This window comes from Rhineura floridana, chromosome 1, assembly GCF_030035675.1.
Source record: "Rhineura floridana isolate rRhiFlo1 chromosome 1, rRhiFlo1.hap2, whole genome shotgun sequence".
NCBI classification, from domain to species: Eukaryota; Metazoa; Chordata; class Lepidosauria; order Squamata; family Rhineuridae; genus Rhineura; species Rhineura floridana.
This window is the reverse complement of record NC_084480.1, coordinates 30,057,580-30,081,086: the sequence shown is the minus strand read 5'-3', so window position 1 is coordinate 30,081,086 and position 23,507 is coordinate 30,057,580. Positions and strand designations below refer to the sequence as shown.

At 40.3% G+C, this 23,507-nt stretch overlaps 1 long non-coding RNA gene across 1 annotated transcript; it reads left to right on the top strand.

Moving 5' to 3' along the window:
* Positions 1–3,873: 3,873 nt before the first annotated feature.
* On the top strand, positions 3,874–21,526 carry LOC133375669 (uncharacterized). The gene is made up of 3 exons (XR_009760292.1): positions 3,874–3,977; positions 6,994–7,131; positions 21,272–21,526. It is a non-coding gene; the product is annotated as an uncharacterized LOC133375669 (long non-coding RNA).
* Positions 21,527–23,507: the final 1,981 nt, after the last annotated feature.

Below are 23,507 nucleotides of genomic sequence, written 5' to 3'. Positions count from 1 at the left end.
TCTGCGCGGAAAGCCAATGCTGTGCCACTGAGCTACAGCCCTTCACTTATATAGGGTTGCAACCTAATATCTTTCATTGGATGACAACCATCATTATAATCGTTGTAACCAATTTCCCCCCTCTAGTTTTTAGTTAACATAATGCCTTGCTTTTAAATGTTTAATATAAAAAGGAGCATGAAATGCTACTGGTTCCACATGTAGGACCAGCTAGTCAGGCATAGGTGAGTAGTTTCAATACGTGGATGAGATGGCTGCATCAGACTAGGGAAGTGAGGTTTGGATTTCTTAGGCACTGGAGAACATTTTGGGACGAGGCAGAACATCTACAAAAGGAGCAGGTTCCACTTGAACCAGGATGGAACCAGATTGTTGTCTCTTCAGATAAAAAAAGGGGACAGAGCATCTTTTAAACTGATTGCAGGGAAAGGAGGGGGAAGCCGACAGGAGTTCAGAAGCATCTGATTCAAAACAAAGCATTCTGCAGGGTTGCGGGTGAAAATGTTTCTGCATGTCCAGTTGCGGAAGAGGTAGATAAAGGCAGTGAGAGTGCAGGGACACTTGATTGCAATCCGAAAAGGCCAAAGCACTGAAAGGTAAAAGGAATGTGCCAAAGACATTTGGAGAAAAACACCATGTATACTTATTTATATGCTAATGCTAGAAGCCTCTGAGCCAAGGTCTGTGAGCTTTAGGGCTTGGTCTTAGAGGAGAGCATAGATATAGTGGGCAGCACAGAAACCTGGTGGAATGGCAAGAACCAGTGGGACTGGTTATCTCTGGATACAAACTATAGGAAGGACAGGAAAGGGCATACCGTGGGTGGTGTTGCACTGTACATCAAAGAGGACATGGAGTCCAATAAGCTAGAAATCCCAAAAGGAGCAGACTCCTTCACAGAACCATGGTGGGTTGTGATACTGGGCTCCAAATAGGATGGGGATCCACTTGCTGGCCCTGATCCGCTAGCGTTCCGTCAAACTGGGATGCAGTTTCCGACTCTTCAGTTAAAAACATCAAAAGAGGAAGGAGACAACAGAGTTGTCACCTGTCTAATATGGAATGGGAGCAAATTCCAAAGGGTTAGGTGTCACTGATTCCTATATACAGTACAGTCCTCCTGATAAGAAGGTATCTGCAGGAGGCCCTCTTCTGCAGAGCACAGTGATCCATTGGTCATATAAGGTACGAGACAATCGTGTAGGTAGGTAAGTTTGCACTGTCAACCCTCATTTTGAATCTGCATCTAATGGTCTAATTATAGTGGTTACTCACTGATTAATGTTTCCAGGTGTTAGTGTCATTATTTGTTAAATGTAATTGTTAAATGTGTACCCTGTCTTTCCATGTGAATTGCCCAATCAGTATCAAACACCACCAGCAGCAACAGAGGGGTTTTTTTGAGGATATGAGATGGGAATGTGAGAATATCAAGTGTTAGATAGGTGCTAGATAAGATTCTGATTCTCTTGTTGCCACACAAGGAGCTATTTTTAGTCTACACCTTGCAGCTATCCTGGAGTCACTGAGGTTCAGGTCTTTGCTTCCTGTAAATCCTCCCTTGGGAATGATTCTGGAAATGCTTCCCCCCCTAATTTATTTTATCTTTTTTTGTGCAAACTAAAGTATTGATTTGTTCTCAGGCCACAGATACTGCCAGGATGACATTATGCTGCTGTTCTGTGGGAAAATCAGACCCTAGAGGTCATTTTATGATGGATGGAAAAGAGCACAAAAATGGATGATGCAAACAAAAGATGGCATAAACTGAGTCTGCAAGCACTTTAGGGGAGAGGATTTTGATTCCAAATCCAGGTGCATTTTATAAAGTCAAAACTTGTTATGTTCCTATTAGTCTGTTTCTAATGGAGACGAAGGGGAAATACATGTAAGGAAGGACCACATGGACATATTAGGAAGAAGAGTCCTAGCATATGTCTGCACCTACCATTTTTCAAATTTATGTTTCAAATATGGAAAACATTGGTGCAATCTGTGAGATATCCCAGGCTGAGCTTCCTGATTTTTTTTTCTCTTTGGGAAAGTTAGTAACTCATTAAAGAGGAAATACTCACATTATTTCATCTTGCCTCAAAATTCCTACATGCGTTGCATCAGTTTTGCTCCAAAGTTCACACTAGATAAAATGAGCAGCTCTAAAAGGTATCAGCAACTTTCATGCCCCTAATCTGATTTAATTTACAATTGCAACAATCCTGTTATCACAGTTTTATAGGGGAATTATCCAATTATATTGGTGGTACCTTACTGATTAGATACCCAGTCATAAAATTAGTGCTTGTCTGTAAAACAAAAACATCTTAATGAGTCATCCATAATTAATTTTCAACCTAATAAGATGTATGTGATCGTAGGAAATTCATTCCAGGTTATGCCAGGAAACCTTTGCTATAGCCAAGCTCCATATCAAGACAGAATTGACAGCAAGTGCATTTTGCATTTAGGATTGTCATGCTGGATATTTAAATGTCTGTTGTTGCTACTGATTTTATTTGTAACTGAATTCTGTATTTTGTTTCATGCTTTGTAAATTATTTTATTTATTATTAGATTTATATCCCACCTTTCCTCCAAGGAGCTCAAGGTAGTGTACATGGTTTGCCTCCCTCTCCATTTTATCCTTACAACAACCCTAGGAGGTACGTTAGGCTGAAAGACTGTGACTGGACCGAGGAACAAGAACCCTATTCCAAAAGCTTAAAGAAATTAAAGAGAAATTTAAACCAAGAGTAGGGATGTTGAATAATCAACAGGGGAGCACACTGACTGACCGAGATAAATAAAAGGAAGATGGAAGCAATATATTGAAGAACTCTATAATTAAAGAGATGCAAGGATAACAGATTCAGTTATGGAGGAACCGTATGATGGAGAACCAGAAATTTTAGAATGTGAGGTGAAAGCTGCTCTTAAAATACTTGGAAGAAACAAATAACAAAAAACAGATGGCATACAAATAGAGTTGCTACAAGCTACTGAGACTGAATCTGTCAAAAATTTGTCAACAAATATGGAAAAGAAAACAACGGTCCACAGACTGGAAGTGTTCAATATATATCCCAATTCCAAAGAAAGGGGATCCCAGGGAATGCAGTAATTATCAAACTATTTCCTTAATATCCCATTCAAGTAAAGTAATGCTCAAGATTCTACAACAAAGGCTCTTACCATATATGGAGTGAGAAGTGCAAGATGTCCAAGTTGGATTTAGAAAGGGAAGAGGTACCAGAGATCATATCCCAAACATATGTTGGATAATGGAATGGACCAAGGAATTTCAGAAGGAAATCACCCTGTGCTTTATAGATTACAGCAAAGCCTTTGACTGTGTAGGTCATGAAAAACTATGGAATGCTTTAAAAGAAATGGGGGTGCCATAACATCTGATTGTCCTGATGCGCAACCTACACTCTGTAAGGACAGAATATGGAGAAACCGATTGGTTTCCAGTCAGAAAGGGTGTGAGACAGATGTATTTTATCACCCTATTTGTTTAATCTATATGCAGAACATATCATACGGAAAGTGGGATTGGACCAAGATGGAGGTGTGCAAATTGGAGGGAGAAATATCAATAAATTAAGATATGCAGACGATACCATACTACTAGCAGAAACCAGTAATTATTTGAAACAAAAGCTGATGACAGTTAAAGAGGAAAGCACAAAAGCAGGAGTACAGCTGAACATGACGAAGACTAAAGTAATAACAGTAGATTTATGTAACTTTAAAGTTGACAACAAGGACATTGAACTTGTCAAGCATTATCAATACTTTGGGATAATCATTAACCAAAATTGAGACAATAGTCAAGAAATCAGAAGAAGGCTGTGGAGAACTAGAAAAGGTCCTCAAATGCAAAGATGTATCACTGAACGCTAAACTCAGAATCATTCAAATCACGGTATTCCCGATCTCTATGTATGGATGTGAAAGCTGGACAGTGAAAAAAGCTGGTAAGAGAAAAATAAACTCATTTGAAATGTGGTGGTGGAGAAGAGCTTTGTGCATATCATGGACTGCGAAAAAGACAAATAATTGGGTGTTAGAACAAATTAAACTAGAACTATCACTAGAAGTTAAAATGATGAAACTGAGGTTATCATACTTTAGACACACAATGAAAAGACATGATTCACTAGAAAAGACAATAATGCTGGGGAAAACAGAAGGGAGTAGAAAAAGAGGAACACCAAACAAGAGATGGATTGATTCCATAAAGGAAGCCACAGACCAGAACTTACAAGATCTGAACAGGGTAGTTCATGACAGATGCTGTTGGAGGTCGCTGATTCATAGGGTTGCCATAAGTCGTAGTCGACTTGAAAGCATATAACAACAACAACAACGGACCAAGGTCACCCAGTTAGGTTTATGGCTGAGTGGGGATTTGAACCCTGGTCTCCCAGGTTCTAATCCAACACTCTAACCACTACAACCACATTGGCTCAATTTTTGGTTCAGATTGTATATATTTCTGCCCTGGGACATTTGGGTGAGGGACAAATTATAAATAAATAAATAAAAACATGCATATACCATGAAGGACCACCTTCTCCCATATGAACTGGCCTATTAACACCGACCATCATCTGTGTTGCTGGGGCACACACGTAGGGATAGTGAAGCTTTTGCCCTCAGGCCCTGTTTGCAGGCTTCCCATAAATATCTGGTTGGCCACCATAAGAACGAGATGCTGGACTGGATGGGTCTTTAGCCATCTAGCCATCCAGCAGGGCATTTCTTATTTTATTATGTTCTTAATAAGAGAATAGCCTGACCAAGTCTTAAACCAGGAAAAGTGTATGACTAGCTAGCACAATGATGTTGAAGGAAGGAAGGAAAACGTTCCTATTTTGTGTGTGTTAATCCTACTACTGGGAGAGAGAGATGGGAGGTGGGGGAACGGACGCTTCCAACATTCTGTGACTGGCCATGCCCTCATTTTATTGATACTTCCATGTCACTCCCCCCCCCCCCAAATTCTGAATTTGCACACAGGCCAAAAGGAGGCTTATTTATTTATTTATTATTTTATTTATATCCCGCCCTTCCTCCCATGAGAAGCCCAGGGCAGCAAACAAAAGCACTAAAAACTTTAAAACATCATAAAAACAAACTTTAAAACACATTAAAACAAAACATATTTAAAAATGTTTATTAAAAAAAGCTTTCAAAACATCTTCTAAGATTAAAAGCATTTTAAAAAAAGAAGATTTAAGAACATATTAAAAAAAGCAGTTCCAATACAGATGCATACTGGGATAGGTCTCAACTTAAAAGGCTTGGGGACACAATATATTTGTGATCCATCTCACTGCCTGAAGATAAGTATTATTATGTCTACTGATTACCATAGCTCAGTGGCAGAGTATATGTTTTGCATGCAGAAGGTCCTATGTTTAATCCCCACCATTTTTAGTTCAAAGACCTTACATAGCAGGCTTATCACTTCAGTGACAACAAGGACATATTTTTATACACCATATCTTAGGCGATTGGCTTAGCCATTGCTTATTTCTTTCTCTTTCATCAAATACTTTTCACCCCTAATAACAGATTCTATTCTAGTGCTGTGCCAAACATTTCCTGCAGTTATTCAACCATTCTCCATCAATTTTAATTATATTTTAATGTAGTTGTTTAACTATGTATTTTACAAAGTATAAATAGCTGTAGTTTTGATTGGTTTTATTCTTGTTATTTTGCTATTGGTTTTTTGTTTGTGAACCACTTTGGTATTTCTTCTTGAAATGAAAGAAGATATATAAATATAATTAATAATTATTAATACTAATAATTAATGAGAAAAGACACTGCATTCAAAATCATCAAAGGGAGAGAAAAAAATGGTGAAATTCTCATGGTTGGGGTGCAGGATTTCTGTTGTGCTTGCTTTCCTTTCAAGGTGGCCAAGGGATGTTTGTGAGTGTCCTTGCATCTCACAGATTAGCTCTCCTGAAGTCTGCATAGCCTTCCCGGTTGCCCATACTTCTTATAGAACCCATGATATCCTCACCTGGGCTTTCTCCTAAATGCAAATATTAAATTTCCTGTAAAAGTGGTGTCTTTTTACTTTTAAAGGAATCAGTGCTGAAATATTTTGTTTAAAGAGATAAAAGAAAGAATTTTCCTCACCAATCTCAGGTGCTTGATCACCACTCCCCTGGTTTCCTACACTTACTTTTAAACTCAGGGGTGGGTGCCATGGAGTAATTCCCCCATAGATGAGATCAGGAAGCACAGGCAGCTGGTGGGGCTGGAGATTGTTGGATAAATGTTTATTGGGAAGAAAAGCCCAACCAACTTTACAATTATAAATTAAACCCAATCCTACTTCCACCAAATGTTTAAAGAAAATTCTAAAGAAATTCTAAAGCGCCCCAAGAAACGAGGCAGAGAACTTAATAATGAAAGCTTCTTTCACATGTGATGAAAGGTTTTGAAAAATTGGAGGTTTCTGCATAGCACTATTCTGTTCAATTTCTCAAAAGCTTTCTTCACATGTGAAAGAAGCTTTCATTATTTTTTCTGTCTCTTTAAACTTGAAGGTAGAAGCAGGCAATTGTGGGTTGGGAATTCTTTTAACATCCACCTACACTTATTGTGTAGTAGTATTTGCAGAAAATTACTGCAAGGGAGTACCTGATCTCAGATGAACTCACCACAGGAAAGATGCATTCTAGTTACTAGGGAAAAAGAAAGAGCAAACTGTAGAGATTCCAAGGATGTGTAAATAAGACTAATGGGGAGGTAAAAACAACAGTTCTTTAGGAACCTAGGATACCTGTTGCCTGATGTCCAAAGAATTCACTTATCAAAACTCTCATTGGCTAAAAACATTGACAGGTAGGAGCAGCCAGGCTGGCTCATTTCACAGAAATTGCTTAGAAAGGTACCTGCACATTTTTCTTTATAATGACCTTTCTAGGAGGTCTAGAGACTTACTTTTTTTTTTTTATGAAATCTCAGAGTCTAGGATCCCTGGCCGGGGACACCAATGAAAGCCTTCATGGCTGCCATGCCACCTGTGGGAGCTGGGTTGGTGATCTTATCATAATATATGCATTTTTATAAACATTGGTTGGAGAACTTCATTGCAAAATTCAGGTAAGTGGGAATTTAGAAGGATGGCTGTGTTTTGGTTCTCATGGTGTTTTGGAAAGTACGAATTTGATAAGATTCTGCTTTAAATATAAACTGAATCAAATTTCTCCCCATCCCTAATTCTGTCTCCCTCCTTCCATAGCCTGCTGCTCTCTTCTCTACCACCATCGCTAGCATAAAAGTAGTTCTGAGCAATGCCACCTCACTAGCCCTATTCAGGCATTCAACCTGAAAGTGTGAGGGCACAAGGTATACAAGGAGCCCCAATGTCTCCGAGCCCACTAGCTGTGCTGACCCTGCCCTTCCTCTGTTGAGTGGAAACCTCTGAAGGGGACTTCTGCTGAACATGCTTAGACCTTGCAGGAAGGTTGAAGGGTGGAGAAGGCATAGCCAACCCTACACATTTTGTGGGGAAGGGCTGTAGCTCAGAGGTGGAACAGTTGCTTTGTATTCAGAAGGCCCCAGGTTCAATCCCTGGCATCTTCAGGTAAGGATGGGAGCAATTCTGATGGGAGAGAACACTGCCTGAAACCCTGCCAGTCAGTGTAGACAAGACTGTGATAGATGGACTAGTGGTCTGACTCCAGTATTAGGCAGCCTTCTGTGTTCCTGTGGCCTCACGCTTTCAAGACTAAATGCCTGAATAGGGCTATGGTGTTTCTCACAATCCACACCTCAGCATGCAACAAGCAGAGGGAAAATGCACTATGGCAAAGGACCTACAAAGAGCTCCATTTGGCCCAAGGGACTAGAGCTACATGATGCAAAGTCAACTCCCCCCCCCCAATTCCTCAGTAGTCTACTGGCCTTCTCTAGTAAAACTGTAATCTAATATTTCTGCTGTGAGTCCAACTCTTTGCTTGGCTTTGATTCGGGGCCATTATGAGCACTGTCTCCTTGACCAGTCTCCACTATTTACTGTCCATAGTTGGGCCAAGTGTCCAAGGTGAATTATTAGCTTGGTGATACCATAGAAAACCAGTTGTTTCAATAATAAATTAAAACGCTAATTCAACAAAAGCTTTCAGTAAAGGTTTAAGCTCCGATAGGGCAAAACCTGAGGTTGAAAGATAATGTTTTCTGGCATTGACCAATGAATTACATTAACATTTTGGGCTTTGGGAACCCCCAAATGTCTACTGCAATCATTAAGGTCACATCCTCACCATGCATTTAAAGCACTCGTATACCGCTTTAACAGTTATGTCTTCCCCCAAAGAATCCTGGGAGCTATAGTTTGCCACAGGTGCTGGGTATTGTAGCTCTGTGAGGGGTCTTCTAAGAATTCTCAGCACTCTTGACAGAGATGTAAAACTTCCAGAAATTTTGAAGCCATGGCTGAAAACATTTTTCCTGGTTTTTTTAAGGAGGGAAATGGAAATTTGGGAGGAAATTGAAAAATATGCAGTACTTTTGTTTTTTAGTACCTTTTACAGATCAAAAGTCACTTTGCTACTTTAGGAACATAAAATGTATCATCGTATTACTTGGTCTGCCATTAAATTATCATGTTTGGTATGTTAAAAGTACAGTTTATTCTGATAATAATTTAATTTTTTTTAATTACCACAAGTGGATCTACAAAGTGCTGAACTGTAAGGAAGCGAGCATCTCTTTCATTTTGCCAGTTGATGAGGAGCAGGCAAACCCCTCCCCAATAAAAATAGGAGAATTCATCAATGTTACAGTAAAAAAAAATAAATTCTGGAAATTATTGTGTCTCCTCCAGTCCTCCGTAGTGTCAAGCAGACATAAAACACTCATTTCCATAAAGAGATTAGAAAAAGAGAGAAAACTCATTGAATACTACATGAAATTTAATCAGTCTCATTTTCTGAGCAATCGCTATCAGTTTCTGCTCTTGACTCTTCATTATTTGTCATAATATTTTTCATGGCCCAGACTGAAACAAGCTTCAAGCTATACCCTTTCACATATTTTTTTTCAGAAAAACAAAACAAAAATAGGGGGGAAAGTTTTGTTTGCCTTCACATCCTGCATGTGGACTTTCTAAAGCACTGATGGGGAACATCTGGCTAGATGTCATTGGACTACAACTCCCATAATCCTTGAGGATTAGCCATACTAGCTGGGGTTGATGGAAGTTGGAGTCCAACAGCATGTGGAGGGCTTCAGGTTCCCCATCCCTGTTCCAAAGTCTCCTAGTTTACCACTGTGGGAAGCTGAATGCTAGTCTAGATGGATATTTGGTCTGATCTGTTAGGGATCTTTTTTTTTTTTTGGTCATTCTGTTATTTATGCAGCCTTCTCCAACCTGGTCACCTGCAGTTTTGGAGTTCAACTCCCATCAGCCTGAGCCAGCATGGCCAAGGATATTGGCAGCTGAAGTCCAAAACATCTGGACAGCACCAGCTTGGGGAAGACTGAAGGGATCTCTTTTTCTATCACTGCAGTGGTTGTGGTTGTGACTGTATCTCTATCTAGTGTTGCTTAGCGCTCTAGCAATTAAAGATCCAAAATGCCACTTAACTTTAACTTTATAAGTAATTGTGGAAACAGCAATATTCCTATTTTTCAATGCCAGCGCCATAAAAAGCCCAGCATTTTCCTCCCAGCTCTGAAAATGTTTTTTCCTCCAGTGCTGTCTTTTGGGGACTAGGAACTGAACAGCAATGAACACGAATGCAGAACACTCGCCTCTGCACCAGTTTCTAGTGAGCAGGAATTATTGCCTACCACATCTCATCATTTCAAACCATCCTGGTTTTTCTATAAATTAATAAATGGCTCCCATGTTTTTTAGAAGCTAAAGGGAGCACATAGATAGTGTTGCATGAACTCCACAGTATGTCTGAGCAATGAAAGAAGAGCCTGCAGCTGAAATAAACTTACTAGGGGGACAATATTTGTTTTATGATAAAGGACACTAGACTTACTTTTTAAAAATATATTAAGCAGAATGGAGAGCCACTTCTGAAAGCATCTGCAAACATATATACCAAACCCACACAATATATTTATTATTTATTAGATTTATATCCCCTTCCTCCCAGTAGGAGCCCAGGGCGGCAAAGTAGGAGCCCAGGGTGGCATATGTGTGTATGTATGTACACTGGGAAGAAGGGTGGGATATAAATAAACAAATAAAAAATATGAAAATCTTCAACAGAGGACTTGCTGTGCTGATTTCTGGTTCTCCAAGGTAAAAAAAGATGAAAATGTCCTAGACAAAAAGAAGAAAAAGAAAACAGTGATAGCCTCATAGACAGCTATCTTTGAGATCTACTAAATGCACACTCTTGGTTATATTGCTCTATCAAAATCTACTCCTCACTATTACAGGCAAGGTGTAAGGAAGGAAACTGGCCAGCAGGCCTATTTAGGCCCTGCAGTGATCCTTATTTGGCTCTTAAGGCCATTTTCTCCAACCCACGCTAACCTGCCCCACACCTGATGTCATATGTAACATCAGGTATGGGGCAGGTGAAGACGCAGCTGCAAAGGAACAAATGGAAACTTAAAGCATGCTCCCAATTGTTCTGTGGAAAGTGGGGCTCACTGACAGCCAGCCCCTTTGAAGTTGTCAATTTGCAGGCATGGTTTGGACACTTTTCCTCTACAGACTGGCTTTGCAGACAGTTCTGAAGGTCTGCGGAAGAAAAATGTTCATTTGCAGGCATGACTTGAATGTAACGTGTGCCTGCAAACAGACCACCCAGGGCTTGCTGTCAGTACTGTTCAGCTGATCGGTGCTGACAGCACACCTACCTGTCAAAAATGGCCCATGGAGGGTTGAAAAATGTTCCCCACTCCTGGTGTAAGGCTTAGAAGTTTGCTTAAGATAATTGCAGCATGCAGCCTTTTGAACAATTTTCACGAATAAGCAAATGGTAATTTTCCCTTGATAAGGTCAAATTCAAAATATGTGGAGAATGCAACAATCTTTAGAGATATCCTTTTTGTTTTGCACCAGGTGCCTATTCCCTCCATCACTGTGGCAGCTTGCAGGATCAGAGAAGTATTGGCCTGATTTCTGCCACCACAATGCCACTGCTGGAGATTGCTATAGGGTTGTACTGCAGCTTCTGCCTCAGGAGGGGTCTTGTTGTGCAAGGTGTCAATAGAGGCCCATCTGGACCTGTAAGCGTTTTGACCCTGGGTTGGCTCCTCAGCCAGATGCATAGATTGAATCTCATGGGCCACTTGCTGCCTCCAGCTATGGCATGCACTCCTGCAGAAAATAGTTGGGTTTAGAGCCCAAACTTTATCATTCTAACTTAACATGGATCATGCGTCACCACTGTTTTCTGTTTTATTGTTAGGGTGTTGGTGTTGTTAAGAAAGAGAGAGGGCTCATCTAAAAGGGAGGCCGTTTTCACAAACATTTTTGTCAGATGCCAACAGTGGTCCTTCTGTGTAAGAATGTCAAATGCTTCTTTGTGTGGCTCCCTGGTTATAGAATACTCTCTCCAGAGAGGCCTGCCAGAGAAATACCTTTAAAAAGAAATAAATCCCAGGCCTTTTAAATGATGTGGTGGTTCTTTATATTGCTTTACCTCTGTGATTTTTTTAATACCCTGCTTCTTGCTTTTAATTGTTCTGTTTTGAACTTCACTGGTGTTTTATTTGCTGTGTTTTGCTGTATGTTATTGGAATGTGCTTTTAAAAAATATTGTTTTATTCTGTAAGTCACCCAGAGAATTTTTTGTTATGGGGCAGCATGTAAATATGAACAGCATGCATGCAGAGAGAGCCAGAGAGTAGGGAGGAGGCTGCTTCTCCAGTGTTATTTGCAGCACAATTTCAGTAGGCTTTCCTTCTCTTCTGTTTGTGAATTGCTTCACCACCCTTCCTCAGTGCCCCCTCCCAAACAGGACTGCATTTCACATTGGATGAAAATGTTACTGGCACCTCTGGTGGGTTTGCCCAGGGGTACACACTTATGGGGAACAGGTGGTGAAAGAAATTGAGGTTGTTACTGGGGAAAACATGATGCCAGACTCCAAACTATGTTTCGGTGTTTGAGGGGAGTAATGTAACTATTGTGTGGAAAGAGCTAGTAATTTATTTAATGGTTGCAGCCCAATTGGTCATTTTACCGGACTGGAAAGATTCCTCATGTCCAAATGTGGACAGATGGCATTCAAAGGCACTGTTTGTTGTCATTTCAGAGGAGCCAATTAATCATTTAAAGACTCAGCGGGGCCAGGAAGACCCAAGAGTATTTTGTGGCAATATGATGGACATTTACTTCACCATCAACAAACAACCATTTTGGATTTTTATTCCATCAAAGTACATTTGGCAGAGTTTATTTGGCAGAATTCATAATGTTCTGCTCATTGTCCTTTTGAACCTTGCCTCTATTAGCCCAGGGAATGTCCCCAATATTACCAGCTGTATTGGTAGAACATGTTATGGTCATTGTCTTGGTCATTTACTTGAAGTTATGTTTATCATCTGCTTGATGTATATGACCTTCCTTTTAAAAAAAACAAAACAAAAACAAATTTCTTTTTAAAAAAAGTTCTTTAAGACAGAAAGGGAGAGTGAGACATATATGGTAAAAGATAGGATATGGTTTTATGCAGTAAGTTGGAGCTAAAAGCAGGTCTTGTGTCTGAAAAGACTAAAGGCTACTGTGTAACTGAAAATGTAGGTAGGCAGACAATTGTAGCTAAGTTTGCATGGTTTGCATGCAAAAGGTTTGGTTCCCAGCATCTCCAGGTAGGGCTGGAAAGATCCTTGTCTGAAATGCTGGAGAGCCACTGCAAGTCTGTGCAGACAGTACTAAACTAGATGTACCAATGGCTTGACTCACTATAAGGCAGTTTCCAATATTCCTAACATAGTCAGTTTTATCAGCTTTGCAGGCTGATGAAAATGTTTGTAGGGGCTGTCAGTTTAATCAGTAGATGAAGCTACTGAAGCTTTTAATGCAGAATTACATTTGCCTCTGATGAAATGATGAAAGGAAGAGGATGCTTCTGACGTACCTCCATCGAAATGAGCAACCACTTCCTGTGTTTTTTGTTGCATCCAAAACAGAATTTTTGCCAGTAAAATTATAAGGATGAAGCAAGTTCATTATTGAGCACAGCAAGAGATACTTCCCGAAACACTTCAAGAACATTGCTTGTAGCAGCCATCGTTGGTGGTCTGGAGGCAAGCCAGCAGTCAAGTTAGCTGGTGTAGGTACAGTCGGTGGAACAGATTGGATACAAGCTCCAGTGCTTCTTGTAATAAGCTGTTTATTTAGCTGGATGTGCTTCTGATCTAAGCTTCCTTCATCAGAGCCATGAAAGCTGTTTGATTTTTTAAACCTGGTAATTATTTTTATACACCCAAAGTAAGAAAATATCAAATTGTTCTTGATGCATCTCTTCAGTAAATATGAATCTCTGGCCAATACTTGGCTATAGTAAGGATAGCTTTATAACAGTAGGTGAAAGCCTACTGATTGCTTGTGTCCACGGGCTGGAAGCTGCAATAACAGCCTTTGACCATCTGTAGCCAGTGGTGCCAGTAAAGCGCAGCAAAGAGCAGGCTGGTGGCCAGGCCTCTCCTTTAGTGTGTTATCATGGCAAGATGCAAAGTAGACCTGATAATGTCATGACCAGAAGTGGCTTGACTGGTGGGGAAGTGCTACTATGGTAGGTTCCTGGTGGGGTGTATGTGGGGTGTGGAATTCCACTGGGAGAAGAATAATCAGGTGAAACATTTACTGGTGGGAATGCATGGATGGGAGAAGGGTTCAAGGACGCACACCTGCTCATGCTGCTCTTCAGTCACTCCCTTTTTATAGAAATTCTGTGGCAACCTACATTTCAGGCTGCTTCCAGGAAGGATTCTATCACACACTGGCAAATTCAAGTTGCACCATTAAAATTGATTTGGAGCTCTTGCACAACAAACCCACTCCTCCCCAAAATCAGGCTTTTTCCAATTAGGGAAGTGATGGGAAAACAAAATAGTTTAATCTCCCTACAAACAGATCAGGATGAATGCTCAATAAACTGGCTCATCTGGAAGCGACCTGATACATAGGACTGCTGCCACTGTACATCTTCATTACCCCCAAGGCATCTGAACTCCACTGTGGAATCCCTGAGCTGAAATGACAGACCTCCTAGTAGATGAATTCCCTCTCATATAGAGTTCATTGTAAATGCCCTTCTGAATTCTCCATCAATCAAACATAAGTTTCTAAGTATTTTTTAAAAAAAACCTTTTAAATCATCAGAGAGTATTTGCAACGCACAAGCAATGCTCCATTGAACAACTCCACCGAACATCAGTCCCTTTGTTCATCTCTGTCCCACTGTTGATTTCTCTGAATGACAGCAGTTGCTAGGATGCATTAATACCAACAGGCCAATTATATCAGCAGCATTTATGCCAGCTTCCTCCTCCCGCTATTATTCTTATCTTCCATTTTGTTTCAAATTACAGCTATTACTCTACAGAAGGTTTAATGCTAGCTGGCACTCTTTATTTCAGTTGTTCGTAATATCCTGGTCCCTGAGAGAACCAATCAATGGTGGTTATTTTATCTCTGTTCTATACAATCGTTGCTTGTGTGTCTGCCCACTCAGCCCAAGGAACTGAAGGACTGCATTCACTTTCAGGAGTGAAAAATATAATTCATGTTCCCAGGGCCAAGCTATAATTTTTACAAAAGCATGAAAATGCTAATAGCATGAGAATGACCTTGCTGGATCAGATCAAAGTCTATCAAATAATCCAAGCATTTTGTTTCCAACAGCAGGCAGACAAACGTCTGCTGTTGGAATCGAAAGATAACTCTGGCAGTGGTACCATCAGGGCAGGGCTTTGGGGCAGATGTCCAGGGCCCCATTCAGCAGAATGAACAGGGGTCTGATCAAACTCAGCCAGGCTTGCTTACCACATTTTGAAATAAGTGAAGCCATCTGAAAAGCATACACACCCACCCACACAGTAATAAGTCCTTTAAGTCCAAAGTCTGAACAGGCTTCTGGAAGCTCAGAAGCATGAAAAGGATATCCATTCCCTTTTGTTTGTCCCCAATGTCATCTGGAACATCGTGTATATATGTATTTGTTGCATCTTCCTGTCTCTTTTTGCTGACCTTGGCTCCTTATTGAGTAGAATACTGAGCCAGAGGGACAATCCTTTCTCTTCTGTTACCAAATGCTTTGTTTTGTCTTCTTCCCCCCCCCCCCCATGCAGAATGGATATTTTAGAATAACTTTCTAGCCATAACATAGCATTCTATCTCCTGCAAAAACCTTCAGTGGAGCTTTATTTTTATTCTTTTAATAAAATATTAGACAAATCCATGCAAAGAAATTCTGTCAACAGCTATTAGCCATCACAAATGGGACCTGCAACAAAACTTGCTGCATGGAGTGGTCCAGTTCAGCATTCCAGGCAACCAGCAATGTCTTCTTTCAAGAGACTCCATTGCACTCCTGTTTACGGTCTGTAGACCAAACATACTGAAACTGAACTGAACGTTCCATTCCACCTCCTGCTTTGAATGTGACACGTTGAACAGTGTTCAGTGTGCTCACCACTTTGAACCCAATATTTACAGAGAAGCCAGCATTGAAGTATCTGAGTGCATGCTTTGCATTCTAAAGGCCCATGGGTTAATTCCTGGCATCTTTAGTTATAAAAGGACCAAGTGGCAGCTGAAGGGTAAGACCTCACCTGGGAACCCTGGTGAGCTGCTGGTCTGGGGAGCAATCCTGGGCTAAATGTACAAATAATCTGACCGGGTATAAGGAAACTATATTCCAGTCTCAATCTTTAAGGCAGATACTGCATTACTGTGTGTTTTACAGGCTTCCTCAAAAACAGGTGTTCAAGTTATTTGAACTTGTACTGAAGAATTGTGTCCTAGTTGTGCACATCAAATTTCATTCTGACTGCTCAGTGTTTGAGTTATATTTTCAGTCAACCAAGAGAATGCTTTAAAAGCTAGTTAAGCCAAATGCTTCATTTTGCTCATTGAAATGTGGCTGTTCTTTCACAGAGGTTCCACTTTCCGGAGCTGGCTCTACTATTAGGCAGAGTGAAGCAGCTCACTTGTGCAGCTGAATTTGGGCAGCAAATTGTTAGTTACTTAATGTATTGTTACATGCATCCAAATTTCAAAGTGGTGAGAGGTTCCAGGGGTTCCAGCATATACCCTGAGTTTGGTTTCCTTGGATTGAATGTCCCTGGAAACTGATGGTGTTTCTGTGGCATAGGGATGAGGCGGGGGGGGGGGAGAGAAATTAATACAATTCACATTTTAATACAAACCTACCAAATTTGCACTTCCCATACCAACACACAAACAAAAAACACAGCCTCATTCAAAATTAGCACTTCTCTGACTTGTGTGGTGCAGTTCTCCAACCAAAGGAATGCACAGACAAATGTGTAGAGTAATGAAAACAACCTACAAAGATGCATTCTGTTGGATGAAAATTGCTTGCAAAAATGCGTACACTTGGCAAAACTGTGTACAAAAATAGGTACATTAGGAGAAATGTACATAAAGATGCAAACTTTTTTTAAAAATAAGGGGGTGAACCAAATTTAAGATTGGAAAAAATGATGAACATAAAACACACCAAAATCAACAGATGTAGCCATCCCTATAATTTGTAATGTGGTTTTATTTACACTCATATACAGTCTGAGCATAAGTTGGAAAGTTCACAGCATTAACTCTCCAACGAATCCTCCTGCCCTGCTACATTTCTAGGAGGCCTCCAGCACCAAAGGATTCTTCCAGAGAACACCACAGCCTTCTGTGTCTCTCCCAGTCTTAATAAAAAAAAACCCTGGAGGCTCAGCTTGCCCCTTCTTCCCAGCTAGGTGGAAGACAAAATGATGAGCCAGTCCCATTACTCTTGCTAATCCTGGATCTTTTAGAGTCATAATCACTAGGCTTGAAGATGCACTGTGAAGTCATCTAGACTGACCTCCCCTTAAAACCCATGACGGCATTATTATTATATTTTTATTTCCAGGGAAGGGGAGAGGTGCTTATGGGTCTACCTGCCTCAGGTGCCAAAATAAGTTGACCGGTCTTGGGTACTATGCACCTGGGTGTGTCTGAATGTCATTTGCTGCTCTGCGTTAGACAGCAAAAGGTCTTGGGCCCGCTTTACCTCTGGGGCAATACCGTATTAGTAATTATCAACCATTGGTGGCAGGTCCATATATTTTCAGACCTATGCCTGAAGTCAAAAGGACCTAGAATGGCCAATTGCCCTGCTTTACAGGACAGTCCTCTGTTTGAAGGGCTGTACCATCCAAGTCCAGCTTGAAGATAAAGAAACATAAGAAGGGGCAGCAGAAAGGGCTTTGATGTTGCCCACCAACAGTGCGCACCTGGCAGCAGACTGAGCAAGCTCACAGGTCACCTGGTCACAGTTTCCTCACTCCTTATGGTGCAATTCACTGCACTTCTATTTACATTAGAGCAACTGGGTGATTTCTAATGATAGTCATACTCAGAGTAAGCCCATTGAAATGAATGGACTTGAGTTACTTAAGTCCATTAACTTCTACTCCGAGTATGGCAAACGAGTATCATCCGTTATTTCTAAATTTGCATCTACACATATAAATTAGCATCTGTATTTTTTTAAGGCAAACCTGTGTCTTCTTTTGCTCTTTTTGGGTAATGCATTTCCTCTTTTTTTTTTTTTTTTTGCTGTCATTCACACGGCCACCTTAGAATACACTCAGCTTTTGTGTTATATGACTGACTAGCTCTTCTTCGTGCTCATAATGTATTTGCCATCTTCAACCTTTCAGGGCAATAGTTAAAAAATGTTCCAACTTTGTGTACAAGATATGAGGGGATATAAACCTCAAGGGGCTTTGTGTCATAAATTTAAATCCTTACATGTTGCTGTTATGACATGATATTCATTGTTGGCTTGTATTCATGATGCTGGCAGTGAAGGAATAGCCAGTTCTTTCTGCACTTTCTGCACTTTCTTGGGGGGCGGCAAAGGTGTATGGCACTGATTTGACACATTGGCAGCTATAAAAGACTGAAGAATTATCATAATGGTCAATAAAAAGGTTAGATAGTGAGGCTAGACTCTGGCCTTTCTAAGGAAAGCCAAATATTGCTTCATATAGGATCAGGTTATACAAACAAAAATGACCTGATTTTTCTGGTGGGAAACTTGGCATCAGTGATAACTTGGTAATGTACAAGTCAGGCCTATCCATAATTAAACTCCTTTAAATCAAAGTCTGGTGTCACATGACCCTTCTTCCCCCATACCACCTCTGTGACCTGACTTTTAAGTCACATCAGTGCGATGATCAAACTGAAATTTGACAAGGTACCTCACCAAAGACTTCTAAGGAAGCTTAGCAGTCATGGAATAAGAGGAGAGGTCCTCTTGTGGATAAGGAATTGGTTAAGAAGCAGAAAGCAGAGAGTAGGAATAAACGGACAGTTCTCCCAATGGAGGGCTGTAGAAAGTGGAGTCCCTCAAGGATCGGTATTGGGACCTGTACTTTTCAACTTGTTCATTAATGACCTAGAATTAGGAGTGAGCAGTGAAGTGGCCAAGTTTGCTGACGACACTAAATTGTTCAGGGTTGTTAAAACAAAAAGGGATTGCGAAGAGCTCCAAAAAGACCTCTCCAAACTGAGAGAATGGGCGGAAAAATGGCAAATGCAATTCAATATAAACAAGTGTAAAATTATGCATATTGGAACAAAAAATCTTAATTTCACATATATGCTCATGGGGTCTGAACTGGCAGTGACCGACCAGGAGAGAGACCTCAGGGTTGTAGTGGACAGCACGATGAAAATATCGACCCAGTGTGCGGCAGCTGTGAAAAAGGCAAATTCCATGCTAGCGATAATTAGGAAAGGTATTGAAAATAAAACAGCCGATATCATAATGCCGTTGTATAAATCTATGGTGCGGCCGCATTTGGAATACTGTGTACAGTTCTGGTCGCCTCATCTCAAAAAGGATATTATAGAGTTGGAAAAGGTTCAGAAGAGGGCAACCAGAATGATCAAGGGGATGGAGCGACTCCCTTATGAGGAAAGGTTGCAGCATTTGGGGCTTTTTAGTTTAGAGAAAAGGCGGGTCAGAGGAGACATGATAGAAGTGTATAAAATTATGCATGGCATTGAGAAAGTGGATAGAGAAAAGTTCTTCTCCCTCTCTCATAATACTGGAACTCGTGGACGTTCAAAGAAGCTGAATGTTGGAAGATTCAGGACAGACAAAAGGAAGTACTTCTTTACTCAGCGCATAGTTAACTATGGAATTTGCTCCCACAAGATGCAGTAATGGCCACCAGCTTGGATGGCTTTAAAAGAAGATTAGACAAATTCATGGAGGACAGGGCTATCAATGGCTACTAGCCGTGATGGCTGTGCTGTGCCACCCTAGTCAGAGGCAGCATGCTTCTGAAAACCAGTTGCCGGAAGCCTCAGGAGGGGAGAGTGTTCTTGCACTCGGGTCCTGCTTGCGGGCTTCCCCCAGGCACCTGGTTGGCCACTGTGAGAACAGGATGCTGGACTAGATGGGCCACTGGCCTGATCCAGCAGGCTCTTCTTATGTTCTTAAATCTGCTCTTCAGAGGTTATTTCAAGGCAGTAATTGATAGGTTATTGATAAGGCTGCAATCTCTGATTTGATAGCTACATCAGGGGTCGGCAACATGGTGTCTGTGGGTGCCAGCATACCCACCAGTACCTCTGATGGTGCCCACAAAAGGTCTAAGTAAATATCCCCTCACACTCCACAATGTGTGAGAGAATGTTCACTATTTCTGCTTAGTTTATGTTTGCGCTGGTACATTGAGCATGCCCCCTCAAACATGCCCACATTTCACTGGATGACAGGACTGGACATACAACCCTCCCTTCCATTCTGAAGAGATGACAGGTACAAAGAGCTTATCTCTGTGAGTGTGACGGTAGCTGATATAAGTGTATTTTTTCCATTGAGGGGGGAGGCATGTATGTACTATTTTGTAGTCTTCTCTCTTTTTCTACTCTTTTAGATGTGTTGTGCCACACCCCGATGGCAGCCATTTTCTGACTGGTGCCCACAGCACTTTTTCAAAATTCCAAATTGCCCATTGGCCCAACAAAGTTGATGACTCCTGGGCAGATATATTTGCCTGTGTTTACAACTGGGTGTCACCTGCCAATTGCTCTGGAACTGCAGAGCAGAAGGACAGCACACTTTGGCTCCATCCATCAGTCAGATGACCTAATAGCCCCTGGAAACCTGCACCCTCTGCCTCCCAAGAACACCGTAACAGTCAAAGGAAGACCAGCCTGGTCACATCCATTAGTCAGAGAAGGAGCAGCTGTAGGATGCTTGCTTGCCAACCTCCTCCGTGCCAGAAAGGACACTCAGCTCCAAGTGCCAGTAGCCTTGGGACTGCAGAATCAAAGGGAAGCACGCTCTGGCCTTTGCCATCAGCTGACAGATTAAGGGCTGCTACGTTGTATATATATACGTGAGTTTGGAGTTGGTCAGTTAGAAGACAGTCTTTCATTGTGGCAGCACCTATGCTTTGGAACTCCCTACTGGAGTTTGGTATATACAGCAGCGGAGTGATATATATGAATATAATTTGGTAAGTATGTGTGTATGCAGTCTGATAATCCTGGTGGCTGAAAGGAAAGAGAAACTTAAGATTTATCACTCCTGGAAAATAAAATAGAGAAAATGTCTGAGTACAGACATATGTAACCATTATGGAGTCATGGGTTTAACACTAACACTAACTCTATCTAATGAGGAAGAGGAAGGAAGTAAAGCCTGAAAAAATGATCTACGTTTATTTTATTTAACAAAATTTATATAGTCCTTGATTATAAAAAAGCCTCTAAGTGGTTGACAAAAACCATCAACAAGTAGTTACTAAAGAAGGAATCAGCAAGGGAAGCACAGGTTTCCTTTCTGTCTATTACCCCTCACTGGTTCAGGTTACTTGTTACAAGTATGGTGCTTTACTCCCAACGCTCCCTACCTATTAACATCAAGCAGGCACCCTCGTTATACTGTTTTATACCTCTGCTGAAACTATTTTATTTCAGCAACCCTATCCACATAGGCTCTCAGCCTACTTTGTTTTTAATATTTGCTGATTGTATCTGTGTATTATTATTATTTGTATAAACTTTATTTTCTTGCAGGTATCAATTCTCCAAATAACACCAAGATTTCTTATACATGACCATTCAATACTGTTGTAACTAAACATGAACAAAATTTAACAAAAATATACAAGAGACCAAAACCTCTCAAGATACATTTCCAGAAGCAAAGACTATGTGTTGCCTAGCTGGCAAGAAAATCACCCACTTCACCTGACTAACTAGACATTACTGCGATTAAACATATTTCCAGATTTGCCAGGCTTCTATGGATGGGCAATGAGCAAATTAATCTTCAGAAATGTATTCAATAAATGGATGCCAAATTATATAAAAAGAGTCGGCAGTTTCTTTTCCTAGTCTTGACTTCAGTTCATGTGTGAGCTTTTCCATTATGGCAATATTACATAAGGAATTGTACCAATGTCCAATTGAGAGATTTGTTGTTGTTTTCCATTGTGACGTGATTGTCATCTTTGCTGCCAAAGTCATGTACATGATAAGTTCTTTAGAGAATAGTTTTGCGTGTGCTTTGTAAAAAATGTTTAATAACAACCATTTTGGGGGACATGCAAAGTGCTCTTGAGATATGGCTAACATTTCATTATAAATCAGCAACCAAAAGTCTTGTACACGCTCACATTCCCACCACAAATGAAAGTATGTTCTGATCTTCCCACAGCCCCTCTAAAAAAGCGGGGAAAACATACGCGAGATTTGGACAGGTGTGCAATACCAGTGATGTACCAGTTTTAATGAGTGTTCTTTTACTTAACGAGAAACAGATTTAAACTGACGTTCCTCCCATAATCTATTCCAGTCTCCAGGTTGAATTTCAGACTCTAAATCTAATTCCCATTGGTTTTTCAATGAAAGAGTAGATTTTAAAGATGTGTTGAGTAATATTGAGTATATTGTAGAGACTAAGCCTTTATCTCCCCAACGCATATCCTGGAGTAACTGTTCAAATTGTATGATGGGTCTTGTTGCTTGTATAACATAAGTCAGCAAAATGAAGCTGCATACTTGAGCAACCATTAGCCAATTCAATTTTATGCCTTGTAATATAAGTTTTAATTGTTCAGATGAAAGAGGAACAGAATTTATATAGAAGTTGCACAATTTGTACAGTCCTTTGGCGCTCCAATTCTTTAATTGAGATTCTTTGTCTGGAGTATGGAATTTGGGGTGAAAAACAATAGGTATTAAAGGTGAAATTATGGGGGTTAGCTTGTGTTGCCATAATTTCCAGGATGTAAATATGCATTTAGTGAAGGGGTTAAGCATGTTATTAATAAATTGGGGTTTGATATGCAAAAAAGGTAGGGCCTTCAAAGACACATCTAAAGCAATTTTAGTTTCCATCTCAACCCAATGTTTCTCATCTATATTTCTAATTAGATACACCATTTGGTGGATTTGGAAGGCATTATAGTAATATAAGTTTGGTATGCCCCATCCCCCTAAATTTGATTTATGATATATTAAAGATTGGGCTAGCCTAGTTTTTTTCTGTTGAAAAATAAATTTATTGTTTGTTGCCATGATTTCCTTATTTTTCTGGGTATAGTAATGGGTAAAATATGAAATAGGTATAAAAAGCGGGTAAGTATCATCATTTGTGTTGCAGCTATTCTGCCTGACATTGAGACAAATAGGTTTTTCCAGGATTTTAGATTTCTAAGCTTCCTAATGATCGGGTTATAATTTAAATAAAACAGTTTGTTTGTGTTTTTAGAGAGGAAGACACCAAGATATTTAAATGATTTGGCACAAACAGAATACCCAGAGCCATTTTAATTATTTTCTGTGTGGTGGGGCCTAAATTTATAAATTAAGATTAGGATTTAGTATAGTTAATTGTGAATCCAGCCATTTCTTTATATGAATGGAACAACTTTGTCAGGCTGTCTAAGGATGATATTGGGTCCCACAAGAGAAGGGCTACATCATCCGCAAATAACCTTATTTTGTGAGTAGCTCAATTCATATTATATCCTTTAATATTGATGTCCTCTCGCACCAAGGGTTCCATGATAAGAGCAAATAAGAGAGGTGAGAGAGGGCATCCTAAAGGCCCGATTAGAATGTGTTAACTCTGATGCTAGCTGAGCTTTGCTTATATAGATTTTGAATGGGGTTAATGAATGTATCTCCAAACCCATAATGCTGCATAACCTGAGTCAAAAAGTCCCAACATAAAGAATCAAATGCTTTTAGACCATCTAATTTGAAGACTGCTAGTGGTTTTTGGTATTTTCTGCTATGCCAAAAG